We start from the raw sequence: 16,662 nt of genomic DNA, 5'->3' as shown, positions 1-16,662 counted from the left end.
AAAGGACAGCCTTTTCAGCAAATGGTGTTGGGAAAACTGGATATATATCTGAAGAAGGATGAAAATAGATTCTTCTCTCTCTCCATGCACAAGAATTAAGTCCAAATGGATTAAAGACCTTCACATCAGACCTGAAACTCTGAAACTGCTAGAGGAAAAAGTAGGAGAAACTCTTCAACATATTGGTCTTGGCAAAGACTTTCTGAATACAACCCCAATTGCTCAGGCAATAAAACCACAGATTAATCACTGGGACCTCATGAAATTACAAAGATTTTGCACTGCAAAGGACACAGTGAAAAAAGCAAAGAGGCAACCTACAGAATGGGAAAAAAAATTTTCGCCAGCTATATATCTGATAGAGGCTTAATATCTAGGATATACAAAGAACTCAAAAAGTTAACTAATAAGGAATCAAACAAGCCAATCAAAAAATGGGCTATGGAGCTAAATAGAGCATTCTCAAAGGAAGAAATACGAATGGCATATAAGCATCTAAAAAAATGTTCTACGTCACTAGTCATCAGGGAAATGCACATTAAAACTACATTGAGATTCCATCTCACTCCTGTCAGATTGGCCACCATCATGAAAACAAATTATCATAAATGTTGGCAGGGATGTGGAAAAAAAAAGGAACCCTTCTACACGCTGGTGGGAATGCAATCTGGTCCAGCCATTGTGGAAATCAGTGTGGAGGTTTCTAAAACAGCTAAAGATTGATCTACCATATGACCCAGCTATAGCACTCCTAGGCATATATCCAAAGGAATCATCTCATTTCCTTAGAAGTACATGCTCAACAAGTACGTGCTTGTGTTTATTGCTGCTCAATTTATAATATCTGGGAAATGGAACCAGCCTAGACGTCCCTCAACTGATGAGTGGATAATGAAGATGTGGCACATTTATACAATGGAGTTCTACTCAGCGGTAAAGAAAAATGAAGTTATGAAATTTGCAGAAAAATGGATGGATCTGGAAAGGATTATACTAAGTGAGGTAACCCAGGCCCAGAAAGCCAAGTGCCACATGTTCTCTCTCATATGTGGATCCTAGCTACAGATGATCGGGCTTCTGTGTGAGAAGGAAAATACTTAGTAGCAGAGGCCAGTAAGTTAAAAAGGAGATATAAAGGGAAGAGAAAGGAAGGGAGGAGGGTACTTAATAGGTTGATATTGTATATATGTAAGTACAATGATTGCGATGGGGAGGTAATATGATAGACAATGGAATTTCAAAGGGGAAAATGGGGGGGGGGAGGGAGGGAATTACCATGGATTTTTTTTATAATCATGGAAAATGTTAATAAAAATTTTAAAAAAAGAATTAATCTAACTTTTTACTTTACAAATAATGCTACAATGAAATATAAAAATTGGGATGTAATAAGATAGGAAGACTACAAAAATATGTTTGAATCTAAATTCTATTGAAAGTTTTTATAAACAAATGATCATAAATATTGGCGGGGATGTGGAAAAAAAGGAACCCTTCTGCACTGCTGGTGGGAATGCAATCTGGTCCAGCCATTGTGGAAAACAGTGTGGAGGTTCCTAAAACAGCTAGAGATTGATCTACCATATGACCCAGCTATAGCGCTCCTAGGCATATATCCAAAGGACTCATCTCATTTCCTTAGAAGTACATGCTCAACCATGTTTATTGCTGCTCAATTTATAATAGCTGGGAAATGGAACCAGCCTAGATGTCCCTCAACAGATGAGTGGATAATGAAGATGTGGTACATTTATACAATGGAGTTCTACTCAGCGGTAAAGAAAAATGAAGTTATGAAATTTGCAGAAAAATGGATGGACCTGGAAAGTATTATACTAAGTCAGGTAACCCAGGCCCAGAAAGCCAAGCGCCACATGTTCTCTCTCATATGTGGATCCTAGCTACAGATGACTGGGCTTCTGCGTGAGAATGAAAATACTTAGTAGCAGAGGCCAGTAAGTTGAAAAGGAGACATAAAGGGTGGAGAAAGGAAGGGAGTAGGATACTTAATAGGTTGATATTGTATATATGTAATTACAATGATTGTAATGGGGAGGTAACATGATGGAGAATGGAATTTCAAACGGGAAAGTGTGGGGGTGGGGAGGGAGGAAATTACCATGGGATATATTTTATAATTATGGAAAATGTTAATAAAATTTAAAAAAAAAGAAAGTTTTTATAGATGTTTCTTGCCTTTCTCCATGAAAATGCTACGAGATAGTTCTTTCTAAAAGAAATTCACAAGCTATTACTTTATTGATCAGAGAATGAAATTAAAAGGAAACTCATTTATTCACATACTGTATGTGAGGGGACACTGCTAGAACATGAAACACAAAATCATAAAATCATTATGGCCTAGGTTTTGCTCTCAAAAACCTCACAGTCTAAGCCGGGCATGGTGGCACACGTCTTTAATCCCAGCACTCGGGAGGCAGAGGTAGGAGGATTGCTGTGAGTTCAAGGCCACCCTGATTCTACAGTGTGAGTTCCAGGTCAGCCTGGGCCAGAGTGAGACCCTACCTCAAAAAAAAAAAAAAAGCCTCACAGTCTGAAAAATTCAAATATTATGTAAAACAAAACTAAGTGTTCTTGGAGCTGGGAAGATGACTCCATGGGTAAAGTGCTTGCATGGAAGCATGAGGGCCTCTGCTAGAGTCTGCTGGTTAGCTTGTCCAGCCCCATTTGTGACATTTGAATCTCAGTGAGAGATCATTTTAAAAAAATAAGATGGTTAGTGGCTGAGGAAGACATTCTACATGAACAGCTAGCCCTCACACACATGTGCACACACACCCACATATACATTTAAAAAATACAAACATAAGTTATGTATGTAGCTAATTTTGAAGTGAGCTGAGGGAAGATTAATAGAAGAGGTGAAGCTTGGGGCTGTAGTTCAGTTGGTAGGGTGTTTACCTAGTATGCACAAAGCTCAGGTTTGATCCACAGCACCATGTGAACTGAGCATGGTGATGCATACCACCTGTAATCCCAGGACTTGGAAGTTAGAAATAGGAAGACTACAAATTCAAAGGTATCCTTGGCTACATAAGGAGTTGGAGGCCACCCTGAGCTACAAGAGGCCTTGTCTCAAAAACAAAAACAGAAAAGTGAAGTGAGACTTGATTTGCAAGGATGAGTTGAGATTTTGATGGGCATAAGAAAATAGAAGACATAAAAGGCATTTAAGAATATGATGTGTTCAGGCTCTTCCGGTTAAGATGGCGGCGTAGGTACCACGCCAAAGCAGCCTGGGGGGGAGGGGAAAGACCAAAAAAACTCAGCAAAATACACACTTTTACTAAAAAGTGAGGTGTATAGGAAATTGAAGTGGCAGCGGGGAAGTAGAAGAGATCCAGAGCATCCAGAGCCTGCACAGGCGGGAAAAGCGGCTCCGGCAGCTTGGCCAACTGCCGCGGCCGCGGCGCAACAGAAAACCGCCAGACTCGGCTCGAGCCGCAGGAAAAGCCAGGTGCGGGATTTTCCCCTCACACCACGCTCTCCGCAACTCGGGAAACGTGAGGGGAGAGCAGCAGCGAGCAGCGGAGGCGCAGACTGTGAGGTAGAAGAACACGTGGAACAGCGAGACAACCAGAGCAGCCGCGGCTCCCTCCCCTTGCCCACCACCTGAACCCAGCTCCAGTGAACAGAGCAGCGGCCCGGGACCCGGCCACGCCAACTTGGGCTGACAACGGGACCCAAGCAGGAGCAGAGTTCGGCAGCAACATCAGTGGCTCCAGCACCGGTAACAGCGACCCCAGTAGCAGCAGACCCAGGAGTGGCAGCAGCGGCAGACTCGGCAGCAGCAGCTTCAGGGGGAGCAGCGGCAGTGGACACAGCAGCAGCAGCTTCAGTAGCAGTGGTGGCTCCAGCAGTGGCAGCTACAGCAGCAGCAGAGGCAGCAGCAGCGGCTCAGTTTGCCCCATAGGAAAAGCAAGTGCCCAGCTCCAGAAATCAGAACAGCAGCCCGACGACCCAGGCAGCAACTTGACTGAGACCAAAATCACCCAAGGTAACTGGGATTGCACCAGGGAAGGTTCTCACTTGGTCACAAGCTGACTTGGATCCCTCAACAGACCAGAAATCTAAACCTCTTTGTCGATAGAGGATCTGGTCATTATAATAAGTACTCTTGCATACATACTCGGGGCTGTTTTTGATTGAATGTGTACAGTGTTTAGTTAAATTTTAGAATCTACCTGTATTTTATTCCACTCAGCCTGCTTGACTACTCCTATAGCAGGGAAACTCAACCCCTAAGAACATCTTTGTAGATACTCTGAGAGTCTTAAGAGCCACACCTAACACCTTAAGCTCCTACCCTGAAAATATATTACATCAAATCAATTGATACAGCTAAGAATACACAGCTAGCTAGAAAATCCAAGCATTTACTTAATCCAAGATGCAAAAATATATACATTATAACACAAGAAACACTAAAAAGCAAGACGATATAAATCCACCTAAAAGTATTAATGCATCAGAAATGTCCTCCAGTGAGAAAGAGTTAGAGGAAATGCCTGAGAAAGAGTTCAAAAGAATAATTATAAATATGTTCAAAGAGGTCAAAGAATATGATGTGTTCAGGGGCTTGGGAAATGGCTCAGCAGTTAAAGACATTTGCAAAGTCTGCTGGCCTGGGATTCAACTCCTCAACCCATGCAAAGCCAGACAACAAAAAGTGTTGCATGCGTTCATTTGCAGCTTTGCAGCAGAAAGAGATCCCGGTATGTCCAAATACAGCACAAGCACAAATATATAATTTTTTTTTGAAAAGTCTTAGTAGGGGCTGGAGAGATTGCTCAGTGGTTAAAGGCACTTGTTTGTGAACCCTGATCAGGCCCAGGTTTGATTCCCTAGAACCCACATAAAGCCAGATGCACAAAGTGGCACATGTGTCTGTAGTTTGTTTGCAGTGGCAAAAGGCCCTACCATGCCCATATTCACTCACTTGCACACACACTCTCTCTACCTCCCTCTATCCAAATAAATAAATAATTTTTTTAAAAAATATTAGTGTGACTAAGTTCTATAGTAAACAAGGGAGAGGAAGGAGCGCCTACTATGTGCTAACCTCTTCTCTGTACAGCAGTCCCTCTTTATATACACTTTTGCTTTCTGATGTTTCAGTTACCTTCAGTCAATGTAGTCCAAAAATAAGTGGAAATTTTCAGAACTAATTCATAAGTTTCAAATAACCCTTATTATGGTATATTTGTAATTGTATTTTATTATTAGTTACAGCTGTTAATTGTTGGGAGCCGCGCTGGCTTCGTCAGGCTTTGCTGCATCAGCTTGTTTACTGCTTTTGCATCCTAATCGTTTGCACATGAGCATATGACGTTATCCTAACATGGCTGCTCACCTATCCCGATTGGGTGATGCAAAGTCGTCTGATGAGACTTAAGCCAATCAGACAACGCTTCACATCTACATGACCACAAGTATATAAGCTTGGCGCTCCGTAGGGTCGGGGTTCTTCTCTCTATCAGCTAGGAGCTCCCAATAAAGTGTGCTTGAGAAGAATCCTGTTGTCGGTCTTCCTGCTGGCGGGAGGGGCGCAACAGTTAATCTTTTACTGTGTCAAGTTTGTAAGTGAATCTTTACCCAGATAGTGGAATATATATCTAGGAAAATCTACAGCATATTATATAAATAGGGCTTAGTTCTATCTTTGGTTTCAGATATCCACTGAGGGTCTTGAACATATTCCCCACAAACAGAGGGTTATTTTGGTTGGTATGCTCAGCACTCAGCTACACTACATAAAAAGGCACATGTGACTGCTGTCATTTACCCAACTTAAAATACACTAAGCAACATAAACACTGAAACATAATAACCCAGTGCTAACTACTGTGGTGCTGTACAAGGTGAATCAAGACAGGGATCTGGGCTGTTAAAGGCACTTGCTTATAAGCCAGCTAGAACTGGTTGTAGTTATTTGCAGTGCCAAGAAACTCTGATGTGCCCATTCATATTCTCTCTCCCCTCACAAATAAATATATTTTTTATTTTTTCACAAAAATAAAGAAAAGGGATCTTGGGGAAATGGCTCAACAGTTAAAGGTATATGCTTGCAAAGTCTGCTGCCCAGGTGTTTATAGCAGCAAGGGATGTCCACACACACACACACGTTAAAAAAAAAATCATGCTGGGCTTAGTGGCTCATGCCTTTAATCCCAGCACTCAAGAGGCTGAGGTAGGAGAATTGCTGTGAGTTTGAGGTTAGCCCATGCTAGTGTAAGACCTGCCTCACAAAAATTTTAAAAAGTAAGAAAGAAAGCTGGGCATAGTAGCACATGCCTTTAATCCCAGCACTTGGGAGGCAGAAGTAGGAGGATTGCTGTGAGTTCAAGGCCAGCCTGAGATTATATAGTAAATTCCAGGTCAGCCTGGGCTAGAGTGAGGCCCTGCCTCAGGAAAAAAAAAAAAAAAGAAGAAGAAGAAAGAAAGAAAGAGGAAAGGAAGGGAGAAGGGAGGGAAGGAAGGGAGAAAGAAGAAAAGAAAGAAAGAAAAAGAAATTAAGGTAAAGAAAGAAGGAAAAAGAAAAGAAAGAAGAAACGGGGAAAAATGGCATTTAGAACCAGGGAGGCAGCTCCATCAGTAAAATGCTTGCCTTGAAGACCTGAATCCAATCCCCATAACCCACATAAAAATGCTTGGTAGTTCTATCTCACTCCTGTCAGATTGGCTACCATCATGAAAACAAATGACCATAAATGCTAGCGAGGAGGAAGAAAAAGAGGAACCCTTCTACACTGTTGGGAGGAATGTAATCTGGTCCAGCCATTGTGGAAATCAGTGTGGAGGTTCCTGAGACAGCTAAAAATAGATTTGCCATATGACTCAGCTGCAGCACTCCTAGGCATATATCCTAAGGACTCATCTCACTACCTTAGAGATACTTGCTCAGCCATGTTTATTGTCACTGTATTTACAATAGCTAGGAAATGGAACCAGCCTAGATGTCCCTTAACTGATGAGTGGATAATGAAGATGTGGTACATTTACACAATGGACTTCTATTCAGCAGTAAAGAAAAATGAAATTTGGAGGAAAATAGATGGATCTGGAAAGAATAATACTTAGTGTGGTAACCCAGGCCCAGAAAAGCCAAATGGCACATATTCTTTCCCATATGTGAATCCTAGCTACAAATGATTGGACTTCTATGAGAGTAGGAATAAAACTCAGTAGCAGAGGCCAGTAAGCTAGAAAGGGGATATGAAGGGAATAGAAAAGGAGGGAGGGGGACTTAATAGGATGGTATTATATATAGGTAAGTAAAAGAACAGATTAATGGGGGTGAAAAGGCTTAAGTGAGGTCAGGAGAAGAGATTGAGTAAAGGAAAGATGAAGAGAGGGCTAATCAAAATCAAAGAGGATATAAATAAGTCATATGGTAACCTACTTTTTTGGACAATGGAACACTCCTGGAGCTGTAGATTGTTGCTAGAAAATTTTCAGTGCCAGGGATGGTATACCTTCCAGTGACCTGTTGGCCAGGGAGGTCCCTGATGCTCCCAAAGCATTACAGGCCATTGCTGAGGCTCTTGGTTCCCCACCAGGAGTAGATGGTAAGACCCTATTGCTAAAGACTCCACATACTTGGGCTGCAAGGTCACTTGAAATCCTGCTGGAGCTGAGCTGAAAACCTCCTCCACCTCCATGTAGACTAGCTGACAGAAAGCTAGAAGATGCCATTCTGCATGCAGTTCAATGGGGGAGAGAGAAATCGCCAGTGGAGATCCTCAACAGTGGACATTTCAAGCCTTAAATTTGGCCAGCCAGGGTGCAATAGTGGCATGTGCATTATGGGGAAAACTAATCACTCTATAACTGGACTAGAGGACTGCTCCATGGGAGGGAATACATCCCTGATACTGAAAACCTACAACAGGGGTAGTCATGAGCCCGAGGGGTGTGACATCTGCTGGTGTCTGGCTAAATGTATGTACTATGCTCACCAAACTGCCCAGTAAGCACTTCTCTTAGTGGTCATACCCATATACTAATGCTACTCTCACTTTTGCTTAGAGAAGCTTCTCTTTTCAGATGTCAATGACCTTAGGATGACTCAGAAGGCACCATGGTGCTGAGAAGAAGTGACAGAGAAGTGCTCAGCACTGCAATATCTCTATCACACCTTCCAAGGCTCAGGGACTAATGCGGAAGAGGTGGCAGAAAGAATGTAAGAGCCAAAGAAAGGGTAGGACTCCTTACAACATGCTCCTCCAGTCACAAAATGGCCTGGATATCCATGACCTCACAGTGCCTGACACTACCTACACAAGACCATCATCATAGGAAGAAAAGATCATGACATCAAAATAAAAGACTGATTGAGATGGGGAGGGGATATGATGAAGAATGGAGCTCAAAGGGGAAAGTGGGGGAAGGGAGGGAATTGCCATAGGTTATTGTTTACAATTATGGAAGTGGTCAATAAAAGTAATTTTAAAATGCTAGATAGGGTGAGCACCCTTGTAACCCTAGTAGTGGAGAGGCAGAGATGGGTGGATCCCTGTCCACTGGCCAGCCAATCTAGCATGCTCCAAGCCAATGAGAAACCCTGTCTCAGAAAAGGTAAATGGTGGGGACTGGAGAGATGGCTCATCAGCTAAGGCACTTGCCTACAAAGCCAAACAACCCAGGTTCAACTCCCCAGTACCCACTTAAAGCCAAGTGCACAAAGTGGCATATGCATCTGGAGTTCATTTGCAGTGGTATAGGCCCTAGTGCACCCATTCTCTCTCTCCTCCTTCCTCCCTTGCAAATAAATAACTAAAAATATGTTTAAAAAGAAAAAAAATGGCTAAGAGCCAGGCATGGTGACACACGCCTTTAATTCCAGCACTCGGGAGGCAGGGGTAGGAGGATCACCATGAGTTCAAGGATGCCCTGAGACTACATAGTGAATTCCAGGTCAGCCTGAGCTAGAGTGAGACCCTACCTCGAAAAACCAAAAAATTTTTAAAAAGGTAAATGGTGTTTCCAAGGAACAACTCTTGAGGTTGTCCTCTGTCCCCCACACATGAACATGAACACACACACATCCATAAAAACAATAATAATAAAACAGGTGGCCAGGTGTGGTGATGCACGCCTTTAATCCCAGCACTCAGGAGGCAGAGGTAGGATCACTTTGAGTTCAAGGCCACTCTGAGACTACACAGTGAATTCCAGGTCAGCCTGGGCTAGAGTGAAGCCCTTCCTCAAAAAAAGGGGGGAGGGGATCTGGCCTGGCACATCTATTGTCACAGTTCTGAGGAAGCTGAAACAAAGAGGATTCCCTTGAGCCTAGAAGTTCAATTGGACAACAAAATAAGACCCTGTCTGGGAGGGTTGAAGTAAGGAGGGAAAGAGTGAAGAGAAAAGACAAACCAAAATCAGGGATCTAGGGAAGATGTAAAGATGAAGGAAAAGTCAAGGAGGCTTCATCAGTGAGGTAGGATTTGATCTAGGTTTGGAAGGATGAATGAGGATTAGAATTAGGATGGTGAACTGCAGGAGTGAACACGTAGAAGGGAGTTTTCACTGCCCATCTCCCCCAAGTCCTGCCCTATTGTTGCTCTGGAGAGTGACAGAAAATGTGAGGTCTACTCATCAAGATAAGAGATGTAACCAACAAAGCAGTTAGCAGACATACCTCAGAATTTCTGGAGGTAACCAATATTTCATGATATCAGCAGTTTCATTTGGGTTGGAGAGAGGGCTCAGTGGTTAAGGCACTTGCTGGCAAAGCCTAAGGACTCCAGTTTGATTCACCAGTACCACCTAAGCCAGAGGCATAAGGTGGCCCATGCATCTTTCTCTCTCCCTCTCTCCTCTTACAAATAATTAAATAAATAAATAAAGTTTCATTATAAAAGGCAGAGTTCAGCCAGGTGTGGTGGCACATGCTTTTAATTTCAGCACTCAGGAGGCAGAGGTAGGAGGACTGCTGTGAGTTCGAGGCCAGCCTGAGACTACGTAGTGAATTCAATCCACGTCAGCCTGGGCTAGAGCAAAACCCTACTTCAAAAAGCCAAAAAAAAAAAAGGTAGAGTTCTATTAGATGTATATTTCCTATACAGTATGAAAGCAATGTAATCTTTTTTAAAATATTTTTATTTAGGGCACGTGCTAGGAGGCCGCGTCCCGGGCTCTGTCACTTGGAGGTGCTCACTGTCCACTCTTCGGAGATGCCCAAGGTCAAGTCCGGGGCGAGCGGCCCGCGCTGGGAGCGGCGGGAGCAGCGTGCGGGAGGCTGCTTTAAGACCAACTGATGTGGTGCTGGAAGTTGGGCCTGGAACTGGCAACATGACTGTAAAATTATTGGAAAAAGCAAAAAAGGTAGTTGCCTGTGAACTTGATCCAAGGCTGGTGGCTGAGCTTCACAAAAGAGTTCAGGGCACTTCTCTGGCAAGCAAACTTCAAGTAATGGTGGGAGATGTGCTGAAATCGGACTTGCCGTTCTTTGATGCTTGTGTGGCAAATTTGCCTTATCAGATCTCTTCACCTTTTGTCTTCAAGCTGTTGCTGCACCGACCTTTTTTCAGATGTGCTGTACTTATGTTTCAAAGAGAATTTGCTCTCCGCCTAGTTGCAAAACCTGGAGATAAATTATACTGCAGACTCTCGATTAATACACAGCTGCTGGCACGAGTGGGCCATCTAATGAAGGTTGGGAAGAATAATTTCAGACCACCACCCAAGGTGGAGTCCACTGTTGTAAGGATAGAACCAAAGAACCCACCGCCACCTATCAATTTTCAGGAATGGGATGGTTTAGTAAGAATCACTTTTGTTCGGAAGAACAAGACACTTTCTGCTGCGTTCAAATCAAGTGCAGTACAACAGCTGTTGGAAAAAAATTACAGAATTCACTGTTCAATGAACAATACTACAGTACCCGAAGATTTCAGCATAGCAGATAAAATACAGCAGATCCTAACCAGCACAGGTTTTAGTGAAAGCGGGCCCGTTCCATGGACATCGATGACTTTATCAGATTGCTACATGGATTCAATGCAGAAGGCATCCATTTTTCCTAGCTATTTGGAAAACAATTTTTCAAGACCAAGAAAAAAATGAGTTTGTTTCTAGTATTTGAGAAGAGCTATGCTTTTGTTCCATCAGGACATAACTTGCTTTGTTACTTTTACTTAATACTACTGTTGTACCATTTATTATCCTGTATTTTTAAGGTGGTCATTTCTAAGTATGTAAATTTTTTTTTTTTCGCCCGATGTAGGGTCTCACTCTTGCTTAGGCTGACCTGAAATTCACTGTGGAGTCTCAGGGTGGCCTTGAACTCACGGTGATCCTCCTTCCTCTGCCTCCCGAGTGCTGGGATAAAGGTGTGCGCCACCACGCCTGGCCCTAAGATTTTTTAGTTTAGGTGTGTTTTGAATATAATTCACAGGGCAAGTACATTTTACACATATTAGTCTTCAAGTTCAAGAGCCGCAAGTACGCACAACTTTACACACTTACACAACTGTTCCTGTTGATTGTAGAAAGGTTTCTGTTTGCTGCATTATCAACTGTTGAGACCGGCTTCAGGCCTTAGTCCTTGTTCCTTAACATGCTCAGCTGGTCACATATCCCCATACTATTCTTGTTCATATGCACGTGTATAGTAAAGGTCACTTATTATTTTTTTAAATTTTTATTAACATTTTCCATGATTATAAAAAAATATCCCATGGCAATTCCCTCTCCCCCCTTTCCCCTTTGAAATTCCATTCTCCATCACACTTATTATTTTTGATGTAGGGGTTCACTCTAGCTCAGGCTGACATGGAATTCACTATATAGTTTTAAGGTGGCCTCGAACTCCTGGTGTTCCTCCTCCCTCTGTCTCCCGAGTGCTGGGGTTAAAGGCGTGCGCCACCACAGCCAGCACTTAAGTTATTATTTTTGGTCTTTATTCCCTCTTGTCCTGTAGTTCTTTGCTCTTGTCTACATCATCAGCTATCCCATCACAGCAGACACCATGAGGATTCTGGTCTGGGTATGTCTCCTGACCTGTAAAAGCAGGATGTTTGAGCCCAAAGAAATGAACTGTAAAATTAAATGTCTTTCCTTAGAGGTGACACAGTTAAGTTAGGGACCCAGAACAATGTCAGGAGTGTTTATAAATCAATCAGGTTGACATTTGTTTGGAGACAGGGTCATGTGCCGATTGACCTGTTGTTCTGTCGTAGCCCAGGCTGGCCTTAAACTCCTCATCCTGCCTTGACCCAGGTACTAGGTTTACAGACATGCCTTACCATATCCGGCTCCAAATAGATTTTAAAATTGCTTTAGAGCTTTCCCACAACTTCCAGATACTTAAAATTCTAGTTGCTGATGCTTACATTTAAACTCTTTTTAAAACTCAGATTTGGGCCAGAGAGATGGCTTAGCAGCCAAAGGCACCTGTTTGCAAAGCCTGATGGCCTGGGTTCAATTCCCCAGTACATATGTAAAGCCAGATGCAGAAAATGACATTCATGTCTGGAGTTTGTTTACAGTGGCAGGGCTCTGGTGTGTCCATATTCTTTCTTGTCTGTCTCAAATAAAATATATATTTTTTTAAAGGTGTTAGATTGAAGACATACTGTTAATGTATTTTAATAAAGACTTAGTAACTTTCATTTATAAAAGAAAGCTAAATAAAACATCTTCATTGAAAAAAATATATATTTTTTTTTATTTATTTGCAAGAAGAGAAAGAGAATGAACACACCAGAGCCTCCAGCCACTGCAAAAACAAACTCCATATGCATGTAGCCCAGGTTGGTCTCAAACTGGAAATCCTGCTTCTTCAGGTGTAATGCCTTTTCAATATGATGACAACATATTACAGGCGTATGTCATCAACTTTGTCATCTGTGTGTTATTTCAGGTAAAGTAAATATTTCTGAAAGATGCTCCAAAATTAAACAGGTTTGGTAATAAAATGTGTGTATAATCAGAGTGACCTGGTACACACGGAGGAAAATTGTGAGAATAGAAAAGATGGAGAGGGTTAGGGAAGAAAAGATTTTTAAATGAGCTGTTAAGTCTGCCTCCTTAAATAAACATATGTGGACTTTGTAACACAAAGACTGAGGTAAGATATATAGTCATGATAAGAAAAATAAGAAAGTTTTGAGTGGATGGGCTGCAAATATTTGGATAAATGAGATTCTATATAAATCTGCAGATGGCTAGATTTAAATTCCATTTAGGGAAGGCACAGATAAAAAGAGTTTAGAGAAGCATATTAATCTGTAGTGGCTGGGAATCTTTCCAACTTTACAAAAGTTGAAAGAGATACTTGTTCTCAAGCAATAAGAACTATTGAACACTGATAATACCTATTTAGCCGAGAGTATCTGAAAGTATAAGAAGAGCGAGTTGGAGAAAGGGACCCTGAAACATGCTGACAAACTTAATGAGCACAAAGCACGCAGGTGTGTTCTGACCCTTAGCTTCAAAGTTGTGCATACAGAGCTAGAGACATGGCTCAGTGGATGCTTGCTTGCAAGTCTTGATGGCCTGGGTTTGAATCCCCAATACCCATGTAAAGCCAGATGCATGAAGTGGTACATGTGTATGGAGTTCCTTTGCAGTGGTAAGACGCCCTGGTGCACCCATTTCTCCCTCTCATCCATTCATACATGCATGCATTTTCTCTCCTCCTCTGCTTGCAAGTATATAAATATTTAAAAATAAAGTTATATACATGTTTTTACTTTATTGTATTGCTGAGGATGGAACTCAGGGCCTTGAACATACAAAGCATGTTCTCTCTCACTTAGCTACAACCACAGCCCTGTGTGTTTTTCAGAAGGATGAGGAAAGCTAGGCATGTAGCTCAGTGCTAGAGCATTTGCCTAGTATACACAAGATCTGGAGTTCAATCCCTACTACCTCCAAGAAAAAGAAGAAGTAAAAAGAATGGTTAAAAAAACACTTCTGGCCGGGCGTGGTGGCGCATGCCTTTAATCCTAGCACTCGGGAGGCAGAGGTAGGAGGATCGCCATGAGTTCAAGGCCACCCTGAGACTACAGAGTTAATTCCAGGTCAGCCTGGACCAGAGTGAGACCCTACCTCGAAAAACCAAAAAACAAAACAAAACAAAACAAAAAAACACTTCTGGAGCTGGGCATGGTGGCGCACGCCTTTAATCCCAGTACTCGGGAGGCAGAGGTAGGAGGATCGCCGTGAGTTCGAGGCCACCCTGAAACTACATAGTTAATTCCAGGTCAGCCTGAGCTAAAGTGAAACCCTACCTCATAAAAAAAAATAAAATTTAAATTAAAAAAAAAAAACACTTTTGGACTGGAGAGATGGCTTAGAGGTTAAGCGTTTGCCTGTGATGCCTAAGGACCCCAGTTCGAGGCTCAATTCCCTAGGACCCACGTAAGCCAGATGCACAAGAAGGTGCATGCATTTGGAGTTCGTTTGCAGTGGCTAGAGGCCCTGGTGTGCCCATTCTCTCTGTATATATATCTGCCTCTTTCTTTCTGTCTGTCTGTCTGTCGCACTCAAATAAATAAATAAAAGTAAACAAAAAATTATTTTAAAAAAATACACTTGGCCAGGCATGGTAGCACACATCTTTAATCCCAGCACTTGGGAGGCAGAGGTAGGAGGATTGCCATGAGTTTGAGACCACCTTGAGACTACATAGTAAACTCCAGGTCAGCCTGGGCTAGAGCAAGACCCTACCTTGAAAAACCAAAATGAATAAATAAATATTTAAAAATATTTTGGGAGGGTGGAAGGATGGCTTAGTAGTTAAGGCATTTGGCTGCAAAGCCAAAAGACCCAGGTTCAATTTCCCAGGACCCACGATAGCCAGATGCACAAGGGGGCACACGCATCTGAAGTTCATTTGCAATGGCTGGAGGCCCTGGCATGCCCATTCTATCTCTCTTGCCAACTGCTGCTTTCTGTCTCTCTGTCACTCTCAAATAAATAAATAAAAATAAACAAAATAATTTAAATAAAATAATAAATTTTATTTAGAAAAGGAGAAAGAGAAAAAAGAGAGTGAGGAGATAAGAGGAGGAAAGGAAGGAGGGAAGGGAAGGTAAAGAGAGGAGAAGAGAAGACAGAAAGAATGAGTATGCCAGAGCCTCTTGCTGATGCAAGTGAACTCCAGTCACGTGCTTATCCTTGTGTATCTGGCTTTACATGGGTGCTGGGGAATTGAACCTGGGCCATCAAGCTTTACAAGCAAGTGCCTTCAACTGCTGAGCCATCTCTCCGGCCCCACATTTAATTTTTCTATTACTTAAAATTAGCCTTTCTGTTGAGACAGTTTCCTTATGAAAAATTTCCTCTATGCACCACAGCTCTTAGGAACATCTCTTTATTTTCTCTTCCGTATCTTTAAAATCAGAGTTCAAAAGTTATGCAATCAGAGGAGACTCTTGTACCAGGAAAAGCAAACTTAACTGCTTTATCCTGTAAAAATCAATCCACTCGGGCACCACGAGCTCTTATTTACTTAATTAGGGCTGTGTGGTGACTTCAGCAATTGGTCTAGTTCAGCATCAATAAAATAATGGAAATGTACACAGGACAGCCACACCCATGCAAAACCTGTTTCTAAAAAGGAGAAAATGCCAGATTAAAAACAAAAGTTTTCAGTTTTTGAGTCAGGAAACTACAAAGTAATGCTAGCACCACAATATATAGCAATTAAAAATAAAAGATCAGGAGCTGGACATGGTGGTTGTATGCCTTTAATTCCAGCACTCAGGAAGCTGAGGTAGGAGGATCGCTGTGAGTTCAAGGCCAGCCTGAGACTATATAGTGAATTCCAAGTCAGCTTTGGCTAGAGAGAGACTAAACCTCAAAAACCCAAGACAGGGATGGAGAGATGGCTTAGCGGTTAAGCGCTTGCCTATGAAGCCTAAGGACCCAGGTTCGAGGCTTGATTCTCCAGGACCCACGTTAGCCAGATGCACAAGGGGGCGCACGTGTCTGGAGTTCATTTGCAGTGGCTGGAAGCCCTGGCACACCCATTCTCTCTCTCTCTCTCTCTCTCTCTCTCTCTCTCTCTCTCTCTCTCTCTCTGTCTCCTTCTCTCTGTTGCTCTCAAATAAATATAAACAAAAAAATTTTTTTAAAAAACCCCAAAAAAAAACAAAGTTCTGATCAGGGTAATCAGATGGGAAGGGTCACATTGAAAAGTACTTAATGTTTTAGGCAGCACTCATCTTAAATTTCATGGACTTTCTATCTGGTCGAGATCATTCATCCTGTGGCTTATAATTGATGGAACATTTGATTCCAAATCAAATAACAATGAATTCTTGAGAATAAGCTATCTTTAAAGTATCATAAAATGGTATGCTTATTTCCATGTGTGGTATGGGTGTGCATATTGCAACAGCAGTTATTGGGCATCAATGTATTGCTCATGCTGGAGACGGTTGCTAACAACATAATCATCTCTATAAATGCTCTCTGATTGCCTGTAACATGTTAGGAAACTATATAAAAATAGAAAATGTTACTAGCCCTCATGATATGTGGGGCAATAATCACAGTATAATTATTTGCTTAAAAGTATAGGAACATTATCAAAAAGGTCACCTAAGTCTTGTCCTGTGACCATGACGACCAATTAAAAATGGAGTGGGTGAAGTTTTCAAAATATGTAAAACAGTAACTACAAGGATA

The 16,662-nt window shown here is 42.1% G+C and overlaps 1 pseudogene; it reads left to right on the top strand.

The window, feature by feature from the left end:
• Nucleotides 1-9,508: 9,508 nt before the first annotated feature.
• On the top strand, nucleotides 9,509-11,124 carry LOC123454047 (annotated as a pseudogene).
• Nucleotides 11,125-16,662: the final 5,538 nt, after the last annotated feature.

Source organism: Jaculus jaculus, chromosome 13 (assembly GCF_020740685.1).
Source record: "Jaculus jaculus isolate mJacJac1 chromosome 13, mJacJac1.mat.Y.cur, whole genome shotgun sequence".
In the NCBI taxonomy this organism is placed as follows: domain Eukaryota; kingdom Metazoa; phylum Chordata; class Mammalia; order Rodentia; family Dipodidae; genus Jaculus; species Jaculus jaculus.
This window is presented reverse-complemented; position numbering and strand designations above follow the sequence as displayed.